The sequence below is a fragment of the Choloepus didactylus genome, chromosome X (assembly GCF_015220235.1).
Source record: "Choloepus didactylus isolate mChoDid1 chromosome X, mChoDid1.pri, whole genome shotgun sequence".
NCBI classification, from domain to species: domain Eukaryota; kingdom Metazoa; phylum Chordata; class Mammalia; order Pilosa; family Megalonychidae; genus Choloepus; species Choloepus didactylus.
Genome location: NC_051334.1, coordinates 86,861,494 through 86,883,634, shown reverse-complemented (window position 1 = coordinate 86,883,634; position 22,141 = coordinate 86,861,494). Strand labels below are relative to the sequence as shown.

At 38.2% G+C, this 22,141-nt stretch overlaps 1 pseudogene; it reads left to right on the top strand.

The window, feature by feature from the left end:
- The window catches only part of LOC119523109, a 153,821-nt pseudogene that overhangs the window by 3,796 nt on the left and 127,884 nt on the right, over nucleotides 1-22,141 (top strand).

Sequence of the window (22,141 nt, the reverse complement as noted above, 5' to 3'; positions counted from 1 at the left end):
GAAAGGAAAGGACACCAGACAGGGGTTTTCAAGTGAATAGAAATAAAAAACTCCAAAAAAGTAATGATTTGGGTAATTATAAATGCCAGTACTATTGTATTGTATTTTCAGGTAAGTAAATCAACTTCTTACGCCCCACAGTTACAAAAAAGCAATGCATAGCATGGAATAATATATCTATGGTTTTGGATATACAATTTACAAGGATATAATATGTAACAAGTACAAAAGAGGTCAGGGGATGGAGGAGTATGAGAACAATGTATTTGTATGCTATTGAAGTTAAATTGGTATTGAACAAATTTAATATGACTGTAATATATTTAGGTATTTAGACTGTCAAATTTTAACACCATGGAAACCATAAGGAAAATGTATGAAAAATATATCAAGATTAAAATGAGACATGAGTCAAAATGATATATACAAAAAAATCAAATAAATATGAGAGGAGGCATTAACAAAAGAAATGAGGGTCAAAAAATGATATAAGATTTACAAAGATGGAGTTGCAAAATGGCATAGGAATTTTATAAGCAATGACTTAAAATTTAAATGGATTAAACTCTCCAGTCAAAATGCAGAGATTGGAAGAATGGATACAAAAGCTTGACCCAAATATATTCTGTTTAAGAGACTCACTTTACATTCAAAGACAGAAGTAGGTTGAAAGTGAAAGGAAGGAAAAAATACACAAAGAAAGTAGTAACCAAAAGAAAGCTGGGGTAGCTATACTAATATCAGATAATATAGACTTTAAATAAAAAATGTTTATAAGGGGCAAAGATGGTGACTATATATGGATAAAGGGGTCAATTTAACAATACACAATAATTATAAATATACATGGCACTGGTTTGAATCTGGTATGTACCCCATAGAAGACTGTGTTCTTTTAATTCACTTTTGTGTAGGCAGACATATTGTGGGTGGGATCTTTTGATTAGGTTGTTTCCATGGGGATGTGACCCACCCAGTTGTGGGTGAGACCTTTTGACTTGATTATTTCCATGGAGATATGAACCTGCCCATTCAAGGTGGGTCTTAATTAGTTTACTGGAGTCCTTAAGAGAGCTCAGGGAGAGAGAGTGCAGAGCTGACACAGACCCAGATGCTTGGCAAAGCTGAGGGATATTTTGGAGAAAGCCATGTTGAAACCAGAACCCAGGAGAAGAAGGACTACCAAATGTCACCATGTGCCTTCCCATGTGACAGAGGAACCCTAGATGCCATCAGTCTTTCCTCCAAGAAGGAATTTACCTCTTGATGCCTTAATTTGGACATTTTCATGGCCTTAAAACTGTAAATTTCTGACCTAATAAACCCTCATTGTAAAAGCCAATCCATTTCTGGTATATTGCATTCTGGCAGCTTTAGCAAACTGGAACATGCACCTAACAGCAGAGCCCCAAAATGTATGAAGCAAATACCAACATAAATGAAGGGAGAAATAGGTGGTTCTACCTTAATCAGAGGAATCTTCAATAACACCACTTTCAATAATGGATAGAAAATCTAGAGAGATCAATAAGGAAATAGTAGACTTGAACAATACTCTAAACTAAAAAGATCTAACAGACATATCTAGGACAACTCACTCAACAGTAGAATACACATTCTTCTGGAGTGCGCAAGAATCATTCCTGAGGATAGACCATAAATGAGGTCACAAAACAAGTCTCAAGAAATTAAAAAATGTTTAAATCATACAGTGTACCTTCTCTTACCAAAATAGAATGAACTTGGGAGTCAATAACAGAGGAAGAAAGGGAAATTCACAAATACGTGGTGTCCTAGTTTGCTAAAACTGCCATTATGCGAAATACCAGAAATGGATTAGCTTTTATAAAGGGTATTTATTAAGTTACAAATTTACAGTTCTAAGGCCAAAAAAGTATCCAAATTAAGGCATCAACAAGAAGATACCTTCACTGGAGAAAGGCTGATGGCATCTGCAACACCTCTGTCAGCTGGGAAGTCATGTGGCTGGCATCTGCTGGTACTTCACTCCTGGGTTCTGGTTTCAAAATGGCTTTCTCCAAAATTTCTCTGGGCTTCTGTCTCTCTTAGCTTTCCTCTCTCAGCTCCTGTGCAACCTTTCTTGTTCTCTAAGGGTGTTTCACTCTAAGTATCTGGGGATCCTCTCTTAGCTTCTCCAGGGAAAACTCTGGACTTCATCTCATAGCTCAGCATCTTTAATCATCTTTCTGTCTGCATCTCCAAGCATCTAGGTCTGTGTCAGCTCTTAACTTCACCTGGGGGCAAACTCTGGATTACATATCTTAGCTTCTCTCTAAAATGTCTCTCTCAGCTTCTCTGAGCTCTTTCTCTCTGTGAGCTCTCTGAAATAACTTCAGTAAACTAATCAAGACTCACCATGAATGAGTAGGGTTACATCCTCATGGAAATAATCTAATCAAAGATTGCACCCACAGTTGTGTGGGTCACACCTCCATGGAAACAAATTAATCAAAATATCCCACCCACAATAGGTCTACACCCACAAGATTGAATTAAATATCATGGATTTTTATGGGGTACAAACTAGATTCAAAGTGGCAATGTGGAAATTAAACAATGTACTATTTTTATTGTGAACTTTAACATATACATAATAGTGATAATTTCAAAGTATGATTTCACAAGTAGTTAGCAAATTTCAAAGAATGTCATGGGTCACAGTTCCACAACTTCAGCCATTTTGATTGTGGTAAAATATAACAAACATAAAGAAAGGAGTCAACTCTCAATGTACAGTTCAACAAGAATTTATATGGGTAATTTCAAAAATTGTTATGGATTATAGTTCCACAGTCTCAGTCCCTTCCCCATTATGCAATAGAAGGTATATACAGAAAGGTGAATACCTTCAAGGTACAATTCAACAAGAAGCTATAGGGCAAATCCCAAAGGATGCTACAGGCTACAGTTCCATGTCACTTACCTCCTTCCAGCCATTCCAACACTACAGCATGATATATATAATTATATATGTATAATTATACAAACTTTCAGTATTCATAGACCTTTGTTATCTTGTTTGTTGTTACCCCTTCCTCTCACTTAATCTCTTTCTCCATCTTCAGGGATGTCTAGGCAGTGAGCAAACTAAGTTGTTCACATTGAAAGGGGATGTTGACAGTATGTGGAAGAGGGTGACTTCTGATTGTTGATCTTAAAGAGGCTGTTGCCTCTGGGTTTTAGGACTTGTCTGGTATAGGAACATTCTGGCGGAGTTAAGTTTCTGAAAGATAAAACTTAGTGAGTGAATCTTTTATAGAATCTCAGGTGGGTACCTAGGTATTTGGGGGCTACTTTAGTAAGGCATGGCATACTGTGGCCATTTGGGATGTCTAGCGGGAGCTTGCAAAAGAGAAGCCTCCAGGACAGCCTCTAGACTCTATTGGGGATTTCTCAGCCACTGTGACCTCAGCTTGTTACCTTTCTGTTTCCCCATCTTGGTCAAGTAGGTATTTTCAATCACTCACTGCCAGGGTCAGGTTCATTCCTGGGAATCATGTCCCATGTCACCAGAGAAGACTCATTCCCCTGGGAATTATGTACCTCATGGGGGGAAGGTTAATGAAGTTATTTGCTGAGTTGGGTTTAGAGAGAGAAGGGCCACATCTGAGCAACAAAAGAGGTCCCCTGGAGGTGCTGCCGGCATAATTATAGGAGGGTTCAGCCTCCTATTTACAACCCTAAATTTCACAAGAGCAAGCCTCAAGTCAAGAGCTCTTACCAGCTGCTAATTATTCATCTCTAGTATTACTGTAGTTTTGGTAAGATATTCCTGTTAAATATAGTCTTTAATGTGTAACTCTGCACAGGCATCAAATCTTATAAGTATATCATGCTGACACTTATTTAAGTTTGTAGTGCTACTCTGTGGGTTACATGCCTTTAAACAACCATTTTCAAACATGTTCACCTTCAATGCATCACTGATATTTATAAACCCAATCACAAGCCATAGTCACACCTAACCATTCCCATACCATTAAGATCAGCCTCATTATCATTTCTGTACATATTATATTATTGTTCACCCTTCACTAGCTTCTATCTCTAGGTCCCCTATATTCTACATAATAAGACAATTATTTTACATTTTTTCACAGAGTTCATGTTAGTGGCAACATACAATATCTCTCCTTTTGTGTCTGGCTTATTTCACTCAGCATGTCTGCAAGGTTCTTCATTTTGTCATATGATTCATGACTTCATTTCTTCTAACTGCTTCATAGTATTCCATTGTGCATATATAACACGTTTTGTTTATCAACTCACCTGTTGGAGGACATTTGGACTGTTTCCATCTCTTGGCAATTGTAAACAATGCCACTGTGAACATTGGTGTGCAAATATCCATTCATGTCACTGCTTTCAGAAATTCTGAGTATATACTGATCAGTTAAATTTCTGGATCACAGGGTAACTTGATGTCTAGTTTTCTGAGGAACCACCAAACTGTCTTACAGAGAGGGGGTACCATTACACAGCTCCATCAGCCATGAATAAGAGTTCCAATTTATCCACATCCTCTCCAGAATTTGTAGTTTCCTGTTTGTTTAATGGAAGTCATTCTTATTGGTGTGAGATGATATCCCATTGTGGTCTTGATTTGCACTTCCCAAACAGCTAGGTAAGATAAACATTTTTTCCTGTGTTTTAGTCATTTGTATTTCCTCTTCAGAGAAATCTCTTTTCATATCTTTTGTGCATTTTATAATTGAGCTGATTGTATATTTCTGTTGAGTTGCAGGATTTCTTTATATATGCAAGATGCCAGTCTCTTATCATATAAGTGGCTTCCAAATATTTTCTCTCATTGAGTTGGCTGCCTCTTCACTTTTTTGACAAATTCCTTTGAGGTACAGAAGCTTTTAATTTTGAGGAGTTCATATGTATCTATTTTTTCTTTCATTGCTTGTGCTTTGGGGGTAAGGTCTAAGAAGGGACCTCCTAAAACTGGGTCTTGAAGATGTTTCCCTACATTATCTTTTAGGAGTTTTATGGAACACTCTCTTATATTGAGGTCTTTGATTCACCTTGAGTTAATTTTTGTACAGGTTGTTAGGTAGGGGTCCTCTTTCATTCTTTTGGATATAGATATTCAATACTCCCAGCCTCATTTGCTGAAAATACTGTTATGTCCCTGTTCAGTGGATTTGGGGGCATTATCAAAAAGTAGTCAACTATAGACTCCTCTGGGACAGCTGGAAGATAGCCAAGAACTGTGTAGACCAGACACCTCAGGGGAACCTGAGTTTGGACACACATTATACAACAGCCCCCAGCATGTGGAGCAGCTGAGATCAGTGAAAACTGTACATTCTGGTGGCCAGGGGGCCCATCCCCCTCCCTGCAAGGCAGAACAGACTGTTTTGTGGCTGGTTCCTCAAGGGAGGAGGGGCCATCAGTGCTGGTAACCAGAAGGGAGAGCTGCAGTTGCAGAACTGATTAACAAACTCAGACTGCTGAAGAAAAACTCCAACCATAGATAAACTGAGACCAGACACTGGAGAATCTGGGATCAGTCAGCCCAGCAGAGAGGAGATAAGGCCAGCAACTACAGCAAGAAACAAAAACAAAAACAGACTTTTGGAGTTGGAGGTGAACATAATATGGAGAAGGGCTGGCTCAAACAGAATCAGGCCCATATGCAAACCCAGGGGGCCAGGGCCTTTCCATGAAAAGCCAGTTTTATTTTTTTTTACTCCTGAATTGCTCTCCAACCCCTTATCTTTTTGCATTTCAATAGCACATCAGAACTGCAAGGACTGAATTAAAGCACTTTTTTTAAATAGTCTATAGTGGGCCTTTCTTTTTCTTTTTTCTTTTTTTATATTTCTCTTTCTTTAGAAAAATAACTATTCTAAGTAGCCATTACAGAAAGCCTCAAAGACTTGCAATTTGGGCCTAGGCAAGAGTAGAGTTAAGATAGCTCTGAGAGACAAAGCCATAAGTCTAGTGGGGGAGACAATTCACTAAAATCCATAATTTCCCCAAGAGAAGTGGGTCATGGTCCAGCTTCAGTGGCAGCCCTCCTTCTGGGAAGTCAGACCCCAGGGGCTGGAATTCAGAAAGCAACTTCAGCCATCCACAACCCCCAACAGGATCAGGGTGGCCAGGAAAACTAAAGGCTTCATACCTCCTTAGAGTGGAGGGAGAGCTGTGGGCTGGCAAGCAACACATGCTGGACAGGATAGGAAAAGCACAGAATCTAAAGGCCTCACAGGAGAGTCTCATTCTCAAGGAGATTCCATACCATCCTCCTGAGACATGGGCTTCTCTGGACTGGGAAAACCTGACTGGGGTTGACCATATCTGAGGAAACACTCACACAAAAAGACTACATGGAGGCAGAGCAGTAAACAGAAAAAGAAGAGGTGAAAAACTGATCAACTAAATAGAAGATAAGTTAGAGGCCTAGAATAAGCTGAACTGAACAACAAAGGTTAGAGAACAAAGCCAAACAACAAGAAAACCATAGGTAAAAGAGTGAAAATGATTAGTGTATTGGAAGAACTAGAAGTAAATACCAGAAGCTATCAAAGTGCAGCCCAGTAGTTTTGACTCTTGAAGAAGATTGTATAGCAATGTAGCTTACAAGGGGTGACAGTGTGATTGTGAAAGCCCTGTGGATCACACTCCCTTTATCCAGTGTATGCATGGATGAGTAGAACAATGGGGACAAAAAACTAAATGAAAAACAGGGTGGGGGGATGACTTGGGTGTTCTTTCTTATATTTATTTTTTATTCTTATTTTCACTTTTACTGGTACAAGGGAAATGTTCAAAAATAGATTGGGGTGGTGAATGCACAACTATATGATGGTACTATGACAAACTGATAGTACAATTTGGATGATTGTATGGTATGTGAATATATCTAAACAAAATTGAATTTTAAAATAAAGAAAGAAAAGGAACTACAGAATAAACTAATCAAGAAAGTCAGATGCCTAGACAGCTTAAGATAATGAGCCATTCTAGGAAGCATGAAAATATGGATCAGCCAAAGGAACAAACTCATAGTTCAAACAAGATACAGGAGTTGAGGCAACTAATGCTAAATCAATTTAATGAACTGAAGGAAGAACTAATTAAAGATGTTCAAACAAATCTCCTAAATCAATTCAAAAATCAAGTCAATGAACTGAGGGATTATATAGCAAAAGAGATGATGGATATAAGGAAGACACTGGATGACCATAAAGAGGAATTCATAAACTTGAAAAAACAAATGGCAGAACATATGGGAATGAATGGCATAATGGAGGAGATGAAAAAGACAATGGAGGAATACAACAGTAGATTTGAACAGGCAGAGGGAAGGATCAGTGAATTAGAAGACCAGACATTTGAATTCATACAAACAAAAGAACCAATGGTGAAAAGAATTGAAAAATAAAAGTAGGGTCTTAGAGAGATGAGTGGCAACATGAAGCACATGAATATACATGTTATAGGAGACCCAGAGGGAGAAAAGAGGGGAAAGGGGGCAGAAAGAAAAATAGAAGTAATATTCACTGAAAATTTCCCAACTCTTATGAATGACAGAAAATTAAAGATTCAAGAAGTACAACATACCTGAAAGAGACTAGATCTCAGTAGTCTTAATACAAGACACTTACTATCAGATTATCCAATGTCAAAGACAAAGAGAGAATTCTGAAAGCAGCAACAGAAAAGCAATCCATCACATACAAGGGAAGCTCAATAAGACTATGTACAGATTTCTCCACAGAAACCATGGAGATGAGAAGACAGTGGTATGATATACTTAAGATACTGAAAGAGAAGAACTGCCAACCAAGAATTCTATATCTGGCAAAACTGTCCTTCAAAAATAAGGGAGAGATTGAAATATTTTCAGACAAACAGACACTGAGAGAGTTTGTGAGTAAGAGATGGGTGCTATAAGAAACACTAAAGGGTTTGCTACAGGCTGATAGGAAAAGACAGGAGAGAGAGGTTTAGCGAAGAGTGCAGAAATGAAGATTATCAGGAAGGGTAAAAGGAGAGAGAGGAAAAAATAAGACATGAAATATAAAATCCAAAAGACAAAATGGTAGAAGAAATTACTGCCCTTACAGTAATAACACTAAAGTTAATGGATTAAACTCCCTAACAAAAAGACACAGAATGACAGAATGGATTAAAAAACAGAACCCATCTATATGCTGTGTACAAACTCACTTTAGACACAAGGACAAAAATAGGCTGAAAGTGAAAGGTTGGAAAAAGATATTCCATGCAATCAGCAATAAGAAAAATGCAGGAGTAGCTATATTAATATCAGACAAATTAGACTTCAAAAGTAAAACAATTAAAAGAGATGAAGGACACTATATATTAATAAAAGGGTCAATTCATCAATAAAACAAAACAATCATAAATATTTATGCACCAAGCCAGAGTGCCCCAAAATTCATGAGGCAAACACTGAGAACACTGAAAGGAGAAATACCTACCTCTACAATAAGATTTGAAGACTTCAATATACCACTCTCATCAATGGATAGAACATCTAGACAGAGGATCAATAATGAAAGAGAGATGTTGAATTGTGTGATAAATGAATTAGACTTGATGGACATTTATAGACTACTACACCCCACAACAGGAGGATACACATTTTTCTCAAGTGCTCCTGGAATGTTCTCTAAGATAGACCACATGTTGGTTCACAAAGAAAGTCTCAACAAATTTAAAACTATTGATATTACAGAAAAACACTTTCTCAGATCATAATGGAATGAAGTTGGAAATAAATAACAGGGAGAAGATTGTAAAATTCACAAATACATGGAGGCTAAGCAACACACTGTTAGAAAACAAGTGGGAAAAGGAAGAAATTAGTAAATACCTTGAGGCAAATGACAATGGAAACACATCAAAACTTATGGGATACAACAAAGGCAGGACTGAGAGGAAAATTCATCACCCGAAATGCCTATATTAAAAGAGAAGAGAGAGCAAAAATTGAGGAATTAACTGTTCACCTGGAGGAACTAGAGAAAGAAGAGCAAACTAACCCCAAAGTGAACAGAAGTAAAGAAATAACAATGATTAGAGAAGAAATAGATAAAATTGAGAACAGGAAAACAATAGAGAGAATCAACAAAACCAGAAGTTGGTTCTTTGAGAAAATATGCAAAATTGATGGACCCCTATGTAGGCTAACAAAGAGAGAGAGAGAGAGAGAGAGAGAGAGAGAGGATGCAAATAAATTCAATCAAAAGTGGGAAAGATAACTGCTGACCCTGCAGAAATAAAGACATAATGAGAAAATACTATGAGCATCTATATACTAATAAACTAAACTACTTAGATGAAATGGACAACTTCCTAGAAAAGCATAAACAACCAACATTGACTTGAGAAGAATAGAAGACTTCAACAAACCAATCACAAGTAAAGAGACTGAGTCATCATAAAAAGCCCCCAAAAAAGAAAAGCCCAGGACCAGATGGCTTCACATGTGAATTCTACCAAGCATTCCAGAATGAATTAGTACAAATCCTCCCCAAACTCTTCAAAAAATTGAAGAGGAGGGAAAGCTACCCAACTCATTCTATGAAGCCAACATCACCATAATACCAAAATCAGACAAAGATACTACAAAAAAGAAAATTACAGACCAATCACTTTAATGAATATAGATGTAATAAACCTCAACAGAATACTCGCAAATCAAATCCAGCAGCACATTAACAGAATTACACACCATGACAAGGTGGGATTTATTCCAGGCATGCAAGGCTGGTTCAACACAAGAAAATCAATTAATGTAATACACCACATCAAAAAATCAAAGCAGAAGAACCACTTGATCATCTCAATCAATGCAGAAAAGGCATTTGACAAAATTAATTATCCTATCTTGATGAAAACAATTCAAAGAATAGGAATAGAAGGGAATTTTCTCAATATGATAAAAACAATACATAACAAACACACAGCTGACATACTCAATGGGGAGAGACTGAAAATTTTCCCTCTAAGATCAGGAACAAGACAGGGATGCCCAATGTCATCATTGTTATTCAACATTGTCCTGGAAAATCTAGCTACAGCATTTAGGCAAGAAAAAGAAATAAAAGGCATCTAAATTGGAGAGGAAGAAGTAAAACTTTCACTCTTCGCAGATGACATTTTTCTATATGTAAAAAATCCAGAAAATTCTAATTGTATTAGAACTAATCAATGAATACAGCAAAATGGCAGGCTACAAGATGACCATAGAAAAATCTGTAGTGTTCTTACACACAAGTAATGTGCAATAAGAGGAAGAAATCAATAAAAAACCCATTTACAATAGCAACCAAAAATCAAATATTTAGGAATAAACTTAATGAAGACCACAAAAGACCTATACAAAGAAAACTACAAGAAACTGCTAAAAGAAATTGAACAGGTCCTAAAAAATGGAAGAATATACCATATTCGTGGATTGGAAGACTAAATATAATTAAGACATCAAATCTACCTAAACTGATTTGTAGCAATTAAAATCCCAACAACTTACTTTGCAGAAATAGAAAAACCAATAACCAAATTTATTTAGAAGGACAAGTGCAAATAGACATTTGTAAACAGATGTTTATCATGGCATTATTCACAATAGCCAAGAGATGGAAACAGCCCAAATGTCCATTAATGGATAAGTGGATAAACAAATTGTGGTACATACACATAATGGGATATTATGCAGCTGTAAGACAGAACAAAGAAATGGAACATATAATAATGTGGATGAAACTTGAGGACATTATGTTGAGTGAAGTTAGTCAGAAACAAAGGGACAAATACTGTATGATGTCACTAATTGAACTAACATTGAGCAAATTTTGAGCATTAAAAGCTAATAACAGGCAACCAAGAGATAGAAAGAGGGTAGAGATCAGGCATTTGATGCTTGAGGACTACAGAATGTTCAGCAGAATTGCTTGTATAGAACCAGAAATAGCATAATACTGTGTGATGGTAGCACAATATTGTAAGTACAAAGATGTCCATGAGTAAAGCTGAAAGAGGTGGGCTTGGGGCATGAATGACATCTGAGGTAAAGATAAAAGATAAAGACTGGGAATGTTTAATTTCACAAAAACTGGAGTAAATGATTGTGACTAAATGTACAAATATAAAACTGTTCTTGCATGTGGGAGAAAAAATTAATGTCAACCATGCAGAGTGTTGGAAAGGGAATGGTATTGGGCAAAAATATAGTCAAAGCAAACTGGGGTCTATGGTGAACTGTAACATTGTAATATGCTTCCATTAAATGTAACAAAGGCAATATACCAAGGCTAAATGTGTATGAGAGGGGGATATAAGGGAGGGATATGGGATTCTTGGTATTGGTTGTGTTGTCTGAACCTACTGTTGTATTGCACGATATTTTATTTTTCTTTTTATTATCTTTTTAATTATTCATTAAAAAACCTTTTTTTTGCAGTGATCAATATGTTCAACTGCTGGCTGTGGTGATAAATGCACAACCATTTGATGATACCATGAACAACTGATTGTACACTGTGGATAATTATATGGTATGTGAATACAGCTCTATAAAATTTTATGGAAAATATAAACAGGGATAAATGTGCTGGAGAAAACATGGAGAGAGTGATGTACATATTTGCTGTTGGTTAGGAGGCAGAATGGTATAGCCTTTCTGGAGGACAGTGGGGTGGTTCCACATGAAGCTAAGTATCTGGGTGCCATAAGTTCCTGCAATCTCATAGGGGGCATATACTTGGAGGATCTGAGAGCAGGGACATGAATGGACATTTGCACACTGGTGTTTATGGAGACAGTATGCATGATTTGTAATGGGTGGACATGGCTCAAGGGTACATCAACTGAGGAACAGAATGGTGAACTGTTGTGTGTGCATACAATGGAATATTGAGCAACTTCAAAAAGGAGTGAAGCTGTGACACACCCAGTGAGGTGAATGGATCTTGTGTACAGCATTTTGAGTGAACTATGCCAGAAACAAAGGCAAACACTATAATGCCTCACCAATATGGACTAACTACAATATGTAAACTCACAATTGAACTTTAGAGCACAGCTTATCAAGGGAACATTTACTGTAATGGTCCCTAGATTGTAAGCTCTTACAGCAGTCACATCTTTTCCTGAATTGTAATGGCTATCTCCAGATTCCTAGATGCTGATCGCTTTGTGTATAACCTGATTAGTCCCTGGAACTTTGTATATCTGTGTGAAACCTGAAATTCACAGCTAAAACTCAGCAGTTATGGGGAGAACCTAAGATGGTGGCTAGGTGAGACAGGGCAAAAAAACACCTCCATGAAAAATACTAGATAAAAACCAGAAAGTGACCCAGAACACCACTTCCAGTGATGCACCAGCTGGACAAGGTCTGCTAAATCCACAGGGAAAGTGCATTTGGTGAAACCAGGAGCCTGCATTCTGAAATGAGTGAGTGAACCAGCTGAAAGTCCCACAGCCATGCTGTGGTGTGGGGAAACAGTGGGCTGGCATTTGGAGATGGACTAGTTCTTTAAAAAAAAAAAAGCCCAGGAGTGGCTGCAGATATGACAGGGACAGCCGCACAGTGAAGCATGGCAGGAGCGGGCTGGGCTAACACCTCAGTGTCTGGCATGGAGGATACCCCTTCCCACACCTGCTGCTGATTGTCTCAAGACCAGAGGAGCAGAGGGGAGCCAAAGGAGAAAAAAAACTGCATTCCTTGCAGCCATCTCCCCAGCGGGCAGGGGATGCTCCTGCCCGGGGCCAGACCCACAGCCCAGAGCCGTGCCAAGAAACCCAGTGTGATGGGGAATCTTTCCCACAGCACTACACACAAGCCACAATATTGGCTGTGGACAGTGGCCTTTAATACACCCATGGCTGATTGTCCCAGAGCTGGGAGGGCGGAGCTGTGCAAAAAGGGGGAAGTTAATGCATCCCATTCAACCATCTTTGAAGTGGGCTGGGAGCACCCCTACATGGCCCAGCAACCCAGGGCTTCCCTGGTGGGCCAGCATGCACTAGTGACATGGCACAGCCCTCCCTCAGCAGAGGTCCTGGAAGAGCACAGCTGGGAAGGGGGAACCACTCAGAAATCCCAGGGACCCTACTCAAATACCAAGGACTTGTGGGTCAGCGGCAGAGACAATCAGTGAAAAGACTGAAATGAAGGCTTAGGCTCCTGCAACAGCCTTAAATCTCCAGGAACACCTGGGAGGTTTGATCATCAAAGCTGCCTTGCCTGCCTAACCACACAGACTCATGCCCCACATTCAGGGCAGACAGCACCAGCAACACACCCAAACTTGGTGCACCAATTGGACCCCGCAAGAATCAGACCCCCACACACCACAAAGACAAAGTGGGGATAACTGACTTGAGGGGAATAGGTGACTCACAGATGCTACCTGCTGGTTAGTTAGAGAAAGTGTACACCACCAAGCTGCAGTTCTGTCAAATTAGGGATCAAGTAAAGCAAATGCCAAGAGGCCAAAAACAACAGAAAACCTAAAACATGTTAAAACCAGACAATATGGAGAACCCAAACCAAAACACCCAAATCAAAAGATCAGAAGACACACAGTACTTGGCACAATCAATCAAAGAATTACAGACAGCCAACAAGAGCATGGCTCAGGATATAAAGGACATGAAGAAGAGCATGGCACAGGATATAAAGGACATAAAGAAGACCCTAGAAGAGCATAAAGAAGAAATTGCAAGAGTAAATAAAAAATAGAAGATCTTATGGAAATAAAAGAAACTGTTGGCCAAATTAAAAAGACTCTGGATACTCATAATGCAAGATTAGAGGAAGGTGAACAACAACTCAGCCTCCTTGAGGACCACAGAACAGAAAATGAAAGAACAAAAGAAAGAATGGGGAAAAAATTGAAAAAATCATAATGGATCTCAGGGATATGATAGACAAAATAAAACGTCCAAATTTAAGACTCATTGGTGTCCCAGAAGAGGAAAAGAAGGGTAAAGGTCTGGAAAGAGTATTCAAAGAAATTGTTGGGGAAAACTTCCCAACCTTCTACACAATATAAATACACAAAACATAAATGCCCAGTGAACTCCAAATAGAATAAATACAAATAAACCCACTCCAAGACATATTCTGATCAGACTATCAAATGCTGAAGAAAAGGAGCAATATCTGAAAGCAGCAAGAGAAAAGCAATTCACCACATACAAAGGAAACAATATAAGACTAAGTAGTGACTACTCAGCAGCCACCATGGAGGCAAGAAGGCAGTGGCATGACGTATTTAAAACTCTGAGAGAGAAAAATTTCCAACCAAGAATACTTTATCCAGCAAAACTCTCCTTCAAATTTGAGGGAGAGCTTAAATTTTTCACAGACAAACAAATGCTGAGAGATTTTGCTAATAAAAGACCTGCTCTACTTCAGATACTAAAGGGACCCCTACCGACAAAAAAATCTGAGGGACTTCACCACCAGTAGATCAGTCCTATAAGAAATGCTAAAGGGAGTTGAGCAGGCTGAAAGGAAGAGACACTAAACAATTGACTGAAACTGCATGAAGAAATAAAGGGTACCACTAAAGATAACATGGTAAATATAAATACCAATACTACTGTATTTTTGATTTGTAACTCCACTATTTACTTCCTACAGGATCTAAAATACATAAACTGTAATGATAAATCAGTGGTTTTGGACTCAATGCAAAATATGTAATTTTTGACAAGAACTACATAAAAGTGGGGGAATTAGGGAGTATAGGAACATAGTTTATGTGTCATATTGAAGTTAAGTTGGTATCAAAGAAAAACAAGATTGTTATAGATTTAAGATGTTAAATTTAAGCCCCACAATAAACACAAAGAAAGTATCAGAGAATATGACCATAGAGATGAAAAGTAGATTAGGGGTTCTGAGAAGTGGGGGAAGGGGCAATGGGGAGTTAAGAAATGAGTGTAGGTTTTCTGTTTGGGGTGAAGGGAAACTTCTAGAAATGGATGGTGGGAAGGTGATAGCATTGCAACATTCTAAATGTGATTAATCACACTAATGGAATGCTAGGGAGGGGGTGGAATGGGAAGATTGAGGCTGTATATGTGTTTCCACAATTGAAAAAAAAATAAGACAGTCTAAATAGATGACAATTAAATGCCAAGGATGATCCTGGATGGGATCTGAGGATGGAGGAGAGGAGGCTCAAAGGGACACAGATGGGACATAAGGGAAAAAAAAGGAAATATAGAATGTAAGCTTTGCATCAATGTTGAATTTCTTGAACTTCTTAGCTGTGTTTAATTGGATTGCATAAAAGAATGTTCTTGTTCATGGGAAATGTATATGTGAATTATATTGTTTTTTCAAGGATGTGTGCAGCTTGCTTTCATATGTTCAGAAGACAGAGAAATAGATGATGGATGATAGGGAGGGAGAGAGGGGGGGAGGGAGAGAGGAAGGGAAAGAAAGAAAGAAAGAAATGGTGGTGTGACAGGATGTTAAACGTGGTGGATTGGGGTATCGGGGGAGGGGGGTCGGGGTATGCTGGAGTTCTATGTATAGGGTTTGTACTGTTTTTGCAACTGTTCCTGTAAGTTTGAATTTATCTCAAAATAAAATTTCTCATTAAAAAAAACTCAGCAGATATGAACAACTGCATTAGCACATATAGCAACTGTTAAAGCTGAAAAAGATTCCAGACTTCAACTAGAGATATGAATGAAGCAGATGTGGTTAGGACTAGGACAAATCAGGCCAAAGGGTAAAGGACAATACTGTGTTTTAAAACTTCAAATTCTACATGAAACCAAGGGAAGAGATGTTTAGTTGGTGCAAGATCTATATTTCCTAGACAATTTAACTAGTACAGTTTGTTCAAATACCATAATTACATGGAACTTTTAATAAGAAGTGAGACACAGTAGGTTTGCATAGGTTAGTGTGAAATAGCAACACATCCCAAAATATTTTGGACAGAGAATAAAAATATATTTGCTGGGCCCCCCTGAGGAGCTGGGGGAAAATGCAGAGGTGTTGGACTTCCTCACCTGGATTGCTGCTGATGTTCTCACAAAAATTGAGGACTGGCGGTTTGATGTGCCAAGCCCTCTATCATGGAACTTGCCCTTATGAAGCTCATTACTGCAAAGGAGAGGCTAAACCTGCTTACAAATGTGCCTGAGTCTCCCACTGAGTACCTCTTTGTTGCTCAGATGTGGCCCTCTTTCTCTAGCTAAGGCAACTCATCGGGTGAATTCACTGCCCTCTTCACTACATGGGATCTGACTCCCAGGGTTGTAAATCTCCCTGGCAATGAGGGATATGACTCCCGGGGATGCATCTGGGCCTGACATCATAGGATGGAGAACATCTTCTTGACCAAAAGGGGAATGCAGAATGAAACAAAATAAAGTTTCAGGGGCTGAGAGATTCCAAATGGAGTTGAGAGGTCACTCTGCTGTCCATTTTTATGCACTATATAGATAACCCTTTTTAGGTTTTAATGCATTGGAATAGCTAGAAGTAAATACATGAAACTATCAGACTGCAACCCAATAGCCTTGTGTCTTGAAGACAATTGTATAGCAATGTAGCTTACAAGGGGTGACAGTGTGATTGTGAAAACCTTGTGGATCACACTCCCTTTATCCAGTGTATGGATAGATGAGTAGAAAAATTCGGACAAAAAAACTAAACGAAAAATAGGGTGGGATGAGGAGATGATTTGGGTGTTCTTTTTTACTTTTATTTTTTATTCTTATTTTCACTTTTTCTGGTCCAAGGAAAATGTTCAAAAAATAGATTGGGGTAAAGAATGCACAACTATATGATGGTACTGTGAACAACTGATTGCACACTTTGGATGATTTTATGGTATGTGAATATATATCATTAAAATTGAATTAAAATTATCAATATATAGTGCCCTTCTATGTCCCTTTTAACAGTTTTTCACTTAAAGTCCATTTTTTTCTGATATTAGTATAGCCACTCCAGCTTTCTTTTCTTTTCTTTTTTTTTTTTTTTTTTTTTTTGCATGGAATATTTTTCCATTCTTTTGCATTCAACCTACTTGTTTCCTTTGATTGAAGGTGAGTCTCAAGTAAACAGCATTTAGTAGGTCATTCTTTTTATCCATTCTGCCACTCTCCACTTTTTGGAGAGTTTAAAATAATTCCTGTGAGAGAGGACTTATTTCTGGTTTTTGTATGTCATATATATCATTTTTGTCTCTCTTTTCTTGCATTACTGCCTACTTTTGTGTTTAGGTGATCTTTTGTAATGAAGCATTTAGAATCCCTTCTCATTTTTTGCATATGTTTATAAGATATTTTATTTCTGGGTCCAGCAGACTTAAATTTAACATCCTAAATTTATAACAATCTAATTTGTTTTGATATCAACCCAGCTTCAATAGCATACACACACTGTTCAGATACCCCTTCTTCCCCCTCCTATTTTTGTCATTCTTGTTACAAATTACATCTTTATACATTGTGTGTGCATCATAGATTTCTAATTACTTTTTTGTGCATATATTGTAGATTATATAAGAACTGTAAAATTGAGTTACTATCCAAAAATACATTAGTATGGGAATTTGTGTTTAACATGTAGTTACCTTTACCATAGTGCAGCTTTGCAAGGCAGCTTAGAAATCTACAGTTCTAAGACCAATAGGACTTTCCACAAATCCTTCCTGGATAACTCCATTTCCAATCCTGTTTTGTACTGAAATGGCTGCCAGGTTCCATGTTTAGCTAAATCCTCAAGTGGAGCACTATCCTCTGGGGTCTCACTTTCTGGAAGCCCAAAATTTTCCAGACAATCAATTTCTGGTTTCTTCATACTTGAGTTCACTTTTTTATTGATATTGTTCAGATACCATACAACTATCCAAAGATCCAAAGTATACAATCAATTGCCCAGGGCACAACCATGCAACTGTGCATCCATCAACACAATTAGTTTTTTTCAATTTTTAGAACATTTTCACTACTCCAGAAAAGAAATAAAGACAAAAAAAGGTAATTCAGATCCTCCCATACCCCTAACCATGCCCCCCTCCATTATTGATTCATAGATTTGGTATAGTACATTTGTTACTGTTGATGAAAGAATGTTAAAATACTACTAACTGTAGTATGTAGTTTGCAATAGGTACATATTTTTCCCTATATGCTTCTCTATTATTAACTCCTAGTTATAGTGACATACATTTGTTCTAGCTCATGAGAGAGATTTCTATTTGTATAGTTAATCATGGACATTGTCCACCACAAGATTCACTGTTTTATACATTCCCATGTTTTAAACTCCAACTTTCCTTTTAGTGACATGCATGACTCTGAGCTTCCCCTTTCCACCACCTTCACACACCTTTCAGCACTGTTAGTTATTCTCATAACATGCTAACATCACCCCTGTCCATTTCCAAACATTTAAGTTCACCCTTGTTGAACATTATGCTCATAATAAACAACCGCTTTCCATTCTTTAGCCTCATTTCTATATCCTGATAACTTACATTTCATGTCTATGAGTTTACATACTATAATTAGTTCATATCAGTGAGACCCCGCAATATTTGCTTTTATGTGTCTGTCTTATTTCACTCAATATAGTGCCCTCAAGATTTCTTCATCAACCCATTTCTTTTAAGATGGTTTTGTTCAAACACTATACATTCCATCCTAAGTAAACAATTGTTGGTTCCCTGTATAGTCATGTATTTATGTATTGAGCACCATTTCCACTCCCTATATAAGGACATTTCTTCCATAAAGATGGAGGAAGAGTCAAAGAAAGCAGAGAGGCAAAAGAAAAAGGCAAGAGAAACAGAGAAAAACAAACAAACAAAAATCTTGATAGCTAGAAGGTGACAAAAGGAAAGATAGCATTAACCTAAAGTAGAATAAAGAGTCAGACATCACCAGTGCCAGGAGTCCCATACCCTTCCCCATTCCCTACCCCCCATATGCATTTAGCTTTGGTGTATTGCTTTTGTTACATTAAAGGAAGCATAATACAATGCTTCCGTTAATTCTAGCCTCTAGTTTGCATTGATTTGTATTTTCCCCCAATCCCACCCTATTTTTGCCACCTTGTAATGTTGACATTCATTTGTTCTACCTCATGTAAAAACATATCTGTACCTTTTATTACAATCATTGAGCACCCCAGGTTTCCCTGAGTTGCACAGTCCTAGTCTTTATCATTCATTTTTTGTTCTGGTGTCCCAGATGATCCCAGCCTTCCTCTTTCAACCATATTTACAGTCATCTTTGTTCAGTGTACTTACATTGCTGTGCTACTATCTCCCAAAATTGTTTTCCAAACCTCTCACTCCTGTCTTTTCCTTTCTGTCTGCAGTGCTTCCTTTAGTGTTTCCTGTAGAGCAGGTATCTTGTTCACAAACTCTGTCATTGTCTGTTTGTCAGAGAAAATTTTAAGCTCTCCCTCATATGTGAAGGACAGCTTTGCTGGATATAGGATTCTTGGTTGGTGGTTTTTCTCTTTCAGTATCTTAAATATATCACCCCACTTCCTACTTGCCTCCATGCTTTCTATTGGGAAATCCACACATAGTCTTATCAGACTTCCTTTGTATGTGATAGATTGCTTTTCTCTAGCTGCTTTCAGGATTCTCTCTTTATCTTTGATGTTTGATAATCTGATTATTAAGTGCCTTGGTGTAGGCCTATTCAGATCTATTCTGTTTGGAGTATGCTGTGCTTTTTGGATCCATAATTTTATGTCTTTCTTAAGAGATGGAAAATTTTCATTGATTATTTCCTTTATTATTGCTTCCTCCCCTTTTCCCTTCTCTTCTCCTTCTGGGACACCAATGACACATTAATTCTTGCTTTTTGTTTTGTCTTTAAGTTCCTGGAAATGTTCCTTGTATTTTTCCATTCTTTTCTCTATCTGTTCTTCTGTGTGTGAGCTTTCAGGTGCCTTGTTCTCCAGTTCCTGAGTGTTTTCTTCTGCCTCTTGAGATCTGCTGTTGTATGCTTCCATTGTGTCTTTCATCTGTTGTTGTGCCTTTCATTTCCATAGAGTCCGCCAGTTGGTTTTTCAAAATTTTAATTTCTACCTGATGTACATCCTGTGTTTTCATAATATGATTCAGCTCTTTCACCATATCTTCCCTAAACTTTTTGAATTGACTTATTATTAGTCATTTCAATTACTGTATCACAGTTGAAGTGTAAGTTTGTTCCTTTGACTGGGGCCATAACTTCATTTTTCTTACTGTAGGTTGCAGTTTTCTGTTGTCTAGGCATGGTTTCCTTGGTTACCCCAATCAGGTTTTCCCAGACCAGAACAGGCTTAGGTCCCAGGAGGAAGAAATATTCAGTATCTGGTTTCCCTGAGGGTGTGTCTTAGAAAGTTGGTACACCCTGTGGTGCCTCAGGTCACTGCTCTTCTGTCCAGCAGGTGGTGCCTGCCAGGCTCTGAGGCCTGGCTCCAAATGGAAGGCAGGTAGTAGAGCTGGGCCACACCCCTTTCCTCTTAGAGAAGATAGAACCCCTAGGGGGAGGTCATTAACATTTTAATGGTCTCTCTCTGCCTTGTCTGGGTCTCAGCACTGGGAACTGAAAATGGCTGAGGCTTTCTCCAGTGAGCCAAAAAAGGAACAGAAAGTCCCCTTCAGAGCTAGTCCACATTGACCCAAGTCAGTCATCACCCAAAGCCTCTGTCTGCTTGTTGGGGATTCATAGTGAGCAGTTCACACTCGCTTATTAAAACCCCAGTTGCAGCTCAGCTGAGCTATATTCACTTGTTGGCAGAGTGCTGCTCTCTAGAACCAGGAGGCTTTGCCGCTTGGGCTGTGGGGGGAGGGGTCTCCTGACTTGGAACCACAGATTTTACTTACAGATTTTATGCTGTGATCTTGGGCATTCCTCTCAATTCAGGTTGGTGTATGATGAGTGGATGGTCATATTTGTCCCCCCCCAGTTATTCCAGATTATTTACTAGTTGTTTCTGGTTTTTTTTTTTTAAGTTGTTCCAGGGTGACTACTTAGCTTCCACTCCTCTCTATGCCATCATCTTCACCATGACTCTTGAGTTCATTTTTTAGCTTATCTCTTTCCTCCCACATTTTACTATAAGCTGCAGAGTGTTTGTGCCTCTGTCTATTGTCATTTCTTTTCAACATGAAGAACTCCATTTAGAATTTCTTGTAGGGACTATTTAATAGTGACTAACTCCTTTAGCTTTTGTTTATCTGGGAAATATTTAATACCATCTTCATTTTTGAAGGATAGTTTTGCCAGTTGCAGCATTCTTGGCTTGTAATTCTCTTCTTTCACCCCATTAAATATGTCATCCCACTGCCTTCTCATCTCCATGGTTTCTCTTTTTTAGCATATTTTTATTAATAATTTTTTGTTAGAGAAGTTGTAGGTTTACAGAAATATCATTGCATAAAATATGTAAAGTACAGAGTTCCCATATACCACCCTAGTATTAACACCTTGCATTAGTGAGGTAAATTTGCTATAATTCATAGAATACCATTTAAATAATTGTACTATTAACTATAGACCATCATTTACAACATGGTTCACTGTGTTATATGGTCCCATGTTTCATCTTTTAATTTTTATTCTAGTAACATATACAACCTAAAACTTCTCCAATTGACCGTATTCACATATATAATTGAGCACTGTTAATTACATAACAATGAGTGCTACCATCATCACCATCTGTGCCAGTTTGAATGTATTATGTCCCCCCAAATGCCATTATCTTTGATATAATCTTGTGGGGCAGACATATTAGTGGGAATTAAGTTGGTATGTTTGGATTAGGTTGTTTGCATGAAAATGTGCCCCACCCAACTGTAGGTGATAACTCTGATGAGATATTTCCATGGAGGCATGGCCCCACCCATTCTGGGTGGCCCTTGATCAGTGGAGCCCTATAAATGAGCTGACAAACAGAAGGAAGTCAGTGCAGCTGTAAGTGACATTTTGAAGAGGAGCTACAGCCAAGAGGGACACTTGGAAGAATGCCCAGGAGCTGAGAGAGTATCTGCAGCTGAGAGACAGTTTGAAGATGGCCATGTCAGACCCCAGAAAAAAGAGTCTAACATATAGAAGGAATGTTTGATCCAGGGGCTCTTCTGCT